We start from the raw sequence: 5,881 nt of genomic DNA, 5'->3' as shown, positions 1-5,881 counted from the left end.
CCACCCAGGACATGACCTTAGTAACAAGCAGCTGGGGATGAAAAGGGAAACAACAATGCTCCACTCCTCCTGGGAAGAAAGTCTCCCTCTTGGAGCTGAGAGGAAGATGTCTGGTGTTCTTGAAAGTAGTAGTGTGGAACAGAGTATCTGCCTCACTGAGCTGGGAACAGGGAGCAAGACACAAGTCTTGGTTCACACACTACAGACTCTCACCTTTATTACTGAATTGTCATAGATGTTCTTAAATAGATGTTTCTTTACTCACTATCTGTCTTTGGGGCCATGTCCAGAGTTTTTTTTCCCTCTTACCAACTTGTATGGTAGTCATCTCTATCACCTTCATTCTGTCAAGACAAAATAGTTGTTTTGTCCTCTTTCTCCTTTGAGAGACAACTAAGGAATTTAATCAACTTGCTTTACTTTACATCCTCAACTTTCTAGTAGATTCCCCCCAAATCCTGGTTTTGTAGGTTGTCTGCACTTCTTACACTGTTAGGTTGGGAGTGATATTTTCTTTACTCTCTATATATGCTAAGTTATAATTTCTTTTTTAAAAAATATTTATTAATATTTATTTATTTTTGAGACAGAGAGTGACAGAGCATGGGCAGGGGAGGGGCAGAGAGAGAGGGGGAGACACAGACTCTGAAGCAGGCTCCAGGTTCTGAGCTGTCAGTAGAGACCGACGTGAGGCTCAAACTCACGAACTATGAGATCGTTCCCTAAGCCGAAGTTGGATGCTTAACTGACTGAGCCACCCAGGCGCCCTAGTTATAATTTGTTTTTATTTTTCACATTAAGAAGCATTTAACTCTCCTACTTTGTTGATGGTAAAACTACAATATGTGCAGTTTAGGAGGAAGACTGGGAGAAAACAACAAAATCTTCCTAAGCTTTCTACATCTAAACAATAGTATTAAGTATGAATATGCCCAGACCTTATTAAAGTAATCTGTGTTTTTCATTGTCCTTTAAATTTCTAGTGTATTCAGAAATGTGTTATTAACTCAATTGTTTATTTAGCAACATTTCTATATACAATGCTCTGCACTGCAGTTGTCAGAAAATAAATATCGAGTCTTATCTTTTAAGAGATGATAGTCTACTAGAAGAAACACATGTAGACATAAAACCAAGGGACTCAACAGACTGCACGCCTGCCCTGAAGTCCCATCCCTATGCCGGAAGCTGCCCATCGCCCACACAGAACCAGCTCCCTGAGCTTCCTGGGCGGCAGGCAGGGGAAGGGAGCAGAAGAGAACAGTCTTCAGTAAGCCAGAGGAGGTACAGACCTGCCCGGGGCCCTACAGGCCTGTGTCTGTTCCCAGCATTTTGCAAGGCTAGAAAAGGAAGAAGAACCTGCCCAGGACAAGCAGGGGAGGGGCAGAGAGAAGGAGAGAGAGAATCTCAAGCAGGCTCCATCAGCACAGAGTCCAATGCCAATGCGGGACAGAGCTCACAAACTGTGAGATCATGACCTGAGCCAAGATCAAGGGTCGGAGGCTTAACCAACTACACCACCCAGGCACCCCAAAATTGCACTTCTTGTTAGTTCTATGACAACATAAAAAATGAGGTTCAAAATGAAGAAAAAAAAAAAACCCTTATGTTATATATTGCTTTTACCCTTTTATCATTTGAACACTAAATTTTTTTTCTTGGGTTTAAAAGATAGGTATTCTCACATATGAATAAAGTTGAAGCATATGAACAGTATTGTTACCAAGTCCACGATACAATATTTCTTGAAAACCTATTTCTCTAGAGGCAATATTACTCACTGTCATGTGTACAGTTTCACTATATGTAAAATGGAGATTATTTTTATACATGAATTAATAGTGGTATCTGACAGTTTCCTATCTTTTAGTAACCTCAAAGAATTCCCAAAATGCCACTTTTTCTATCTTAAGAAAAATTTTTCTTCATGCTAGTTTCTACTTCACTCTCATCTTCCATGAGGTAATATCCTATGACACGGGATGATGGAAACTTAATTCTGCTCAGGCACATAACTGCTCCAGTCCATGGAAAATAACAGCAATAAGATGTGGAATTCATCTAAAAGGTGTAATTACACATTAAATGATGCAGTTTATGCTGGACATCTGCAGCATATCATTGTAATTAATCGAGAATGGGTAAGTGTAAAAATTTTAAGAGAACACTCATGTTCTCTCTCTTGCATTTTTCCCTCCATGTAAATAGGAAACAAACAGCTTAGAAGAATGAGAAAATTATGAAAAGGTTTATAGGAGGGAAAATCTTGAATCTTCAGAGTTCTTACACATAAATAATTCTCAAAAGAACTGATGCTAGGTCCAAAAATTCATTCAAAATTGGTCCAAAATGGAAGCAGTAAAGAGGGGGAAACATGGTGGGAAGAGAAAATAGAATAAGAGAATGGAGGAGGGAGGCATTTTGGGGAAGTTTCAGGCTACTGGTAGAAAGTTAAATGATCAAACCTAATTCGAACATTCTTTGTCTACCCAGGTAGTTCTAGGAAAAACTGCTAGAGATGCAAAGCGAACCAGGTAAAACAATCCAATATAAGTCTCAAAATTATGTACATTTCATAAATACATGTGGATTCCCCAAGAAGTATAATTGTACTGGGAGATTTCTAGATACTCTGTTATTTGCACAGAAAAGTAATTTAAATCATTAAACAACCGTGGGGCACCTACCATGTTACCAGTACTGTTCTCAATACTGGGAATAGAGAGGAGTAATATTTGGTCTCTCCCCTTGATAAACTAAGAATCCAGGCAGTATGTTAAAGCATACCAACCAACAAACAATCCAAAACTATAATCAACTATTACAATAGCAGTCTGAACAAATTATCATCAGGACACCAAGAAGTAAGTGCTTACCTCTTTAGCCCAGAGGAAGCAGAAATGCAGAATAGTGAGCGGCTCTCAGAGGAAGTGGCACTTGAGCTGGCATTTGATGAATAATTGTCTCCAGGTGGCACTAGGAAAGAGGTCCTTCATAAGCTCTAGGCATTCTTTGAAACGCATAATGTCACATCAAACATGTTTCAAATGTACTCATCAGATATTAAAATACACTTTATAACTGACACAAAATCATGAGTCGAACCACGTTTGCCAAAATACCGTAATGCTACATTTTGCAGGCAATGAATTAAAAGTTGACTAATTTTGTGATTTTCCCATATATATTGTCCCCTTTCTCCAACATTTTCTTAGATTCTTGGAATACTCATAGTCTCTAAGCACTGTTCCTGCGGTACCTCGTGAAAAATAATGACTAGGGAGAATATGCCTACCAGCCTCGGTTGCTCTAAGAAAATGTATATTTGAGTCAGAAAACCTCTCAAATAAGAGCATTTATTAATCCTTGTAGGCAAACTCATTGTCATATTTGTACAAGTCATTTTCTCTACCCTGTGGTCAGATGATCTCAACAAAATGACTGAGTGAGGATCCATTCTTGAGAATTTACTTCCTTACTATGATTCCATGATCTGTGATCATGGATAGTCCCCTAGTCTTCAGCCTTTGTTTCACTATTCATAAAATAAGAATAGTACTACAGTACTATAAATGTGAAGTATCTAAAGTTTCATATGGAAGACTCTAGAGATGTAAGGCAGTATAGCAGGCACGATAACCCGGTGCTTGTTAATCTAGCACTTTCCTTTGGATCCAAGAAAGGCAAACGTTCTTAAACTGTTACCTTTACTAGAACACTAGTATGTAACAGGATGAGAAAGATTCCTCCCTTATCATTGAAAGTGAATTTTTTACTTTTTATTATTTTTAAATTTTATTTCTTTAAGGTTTATTTTGAGAGAGACCACACACAGGTGCACACAAGTGGGGGAGGGGAAGAGAGAGAGAGAGAGAGAGAGAGTGAGAATCCCAAGCAGGCTCTACACTGTCAGCACAGGGCCTAATGCTGGGCTCAAACTCACAAAACATGAGATCATGACCTGAGCCCAAAGTTCCATGTTTAACCAACTAAGGCACCCAGGCCCCCTGAAAATTTCTTTTTGAATAGAAAACACCTGGGAAATATTTATTTTCTTTGTGAATTAACACATAGAAAACCATACTGAGTGATGTATGGACGCTCCTGGTTTGAACACTTTTCTTTTTGGCCAGGAGGGACTTCTTTTCCTCATTTCGAGTGGGTTTTTGAAACCCGGTACAGCTTTAGAGTGGAGGGTGCCAGGAGAGTGAGCCCGCCACGTGCACAGAAACAAGAGGAGCTTGTGGAACCTCCTGGCCCAATTGGTACCCTCAGTTCCCTGTGGCCGCAGCCACTGGAAGGGGCCAATCGGACCTCCAAACAAGCTCAGACCCACACCCGTCTTTCCTCTCACGTACAACCGTGTGCCCGAAAAAAATCTGAAATTACCATCACACATGATCACAGAGTAGGCTCCCCTCGGCGTCTTTTGACCTAAGAACCGTTCTGGCTGTGTTTCCATCCATCCAGTTTCCATCCATCCAGGCGCAGGGCCTCGCCAGGTGCGTCTGCGGCTGCTTGCCCGGCCTTCACTCGGGTATCCCCTCTGCCACCCTCTTCTGGAGTCCCGCGGCTAGTGGCAAGCACTGGGGTGTTCTCGGAGGAGCCCCGCGTCCCTGCTCTCCGGCATGCTCTCCGGGCGGCCCTTCTCCACTCAGAGCACAGCTAGCAAGGGCAGCGGGCCGAGATGGGCTTCGGCTTCCAGAGAAGGAAAATGGGGAAGAAGGCGAAAGGAACGGCCGTGAGCCCTAGGCCTCCAGCCACGGAGGCGGAAGTAACCCACGTCGGCGCAGGCACGGCCAGCCTAGATGGCGCCCGCGGCGTGAGGAACCGGAAGCACCACGTGCGCACGCAGCGCGGAGTCCCGCCCTCGGCCGAGGCCTCGCCTTCCTCAGCTCAGCTGGGAGCCGCAGGGTCAGCTTCGCGCCTGCAAACGCCGTGTTGCACAGCTCCTCGGAGCTGGTGCCGGGCGAGGACAGCCACTTCAGGGTGGCTTGCGCTGGGTGCCCAAATTGGTGAGACGGCAAGCTCCTCCCGCTCCCTCGCGGCAGATCCGCGACAGGGGACCATGTCTTGGTGTGGCCTAGGCCCGGACGATGGTTGAGAGGGGCAGGCCAATCCCAAGTAGTCACCTGCATTATGTAGTGGGTGGCCTCCACACCCTTGCAGAAGTCCTACTGGAGCCGATCGTTCACCTGTTGCCGTAGACACCTGTCCACGTGTCCTCTCGTCCCAGGAGCCTGACCCGTGGTCTGCCTGGCTCGCAGGTGTCCCTACCTGGCTGGTGTCCTGAGCGCTGCTGTCTCCGCTCCTGCCGGCACCTGCGTCTGGACTCCAGTTAAGTATGCAATACAACCTATAACCTTGGTTCAAGCCTTGAGACATTGTGTTGGTGCTTCCCATGTAAATATAGTGATAGCTGTATGGTCTGAGGAAGTTGGTGTAGGGAAAGGTGGCTAATGCTACTAATGTGGCAAATAAGCAAATATTTAAAAACATGCTAAGCAGAAATTTTAAAATGCGTCAGCTCAATATTCTGCGGGAAAAGCCTGCAGTTCAAGTATCTTGTCTAATTGATACACACATAACCAGCAACATTTGCTACATGTTGCAGCTCCTACAAAGTTCCACTCTAAAATTCTCATTGAAATTGAAGGATGATTTTGTTCTTTCCAGTTATGTTATTGTTACTGTTGCTGTTGTCTGATTAAGTGGCTACAATTATGTGCTTCAAACACCAAAAAGCACTGAAAGGTATATAGTGAGGGGACACCTGGGTGATTCAGTCGTTGAGTCTCCGGCTGGGCTCAGGTCGTGCGTGATCTCATGGTTTGTGAGTTCCAGCCCCACATCGAGCTTTCTGCTGTCAGCCTGTGTCAGC

The 5,881-nt window shown here is 43.9% G+C and overlaps 1 long non-coding RNA gene across 1 annotated transcript; it reads right to left on the bottom strand.

Moving 5' to 3' along the window:
• Positions 1 to 267: 267 nt before the first annotated feature.
• LOC121014587 (uncharacterized) lies at positions 268 to 4,539 on the bottom strand. Its single transcript, XR_005783290.1, has 3 exons — positions 4,390 to 4,539; positions 2,877 to 2,976; positions 268 to 344 (listed from the first exon to the last, which is right to left on the bottom strand). It is a non-coding gene; the product is annotated as an uncharacterized LOC121014587 (long non-coding RNA).
• Between the last annotated feature and the right edge of the window lie 1,342 nt (positions 4,540 to 5,881).

Source organism: Herpailurus yagouaroundi, unplaced genomic scaffold (assembly GCF_014898765.1).
Source record: "Herpailurus yagouaroundi ecotype Mexico unplaced genomic scaffold, PumYag 203, whole genome shotgun sequence".
NCBI classification, from domain to species: Eukaryota; Metazoa; Chordata; class Mammalia; order Carnivora; family Felidae; genus Herpailurus; species Herpailurus yagouaroundi.
The sequence above is the reverse complement of the archived record's forward strand: the minus strand, read 5'-3'. Positions and strand labels throughout refer to the sequence as shown.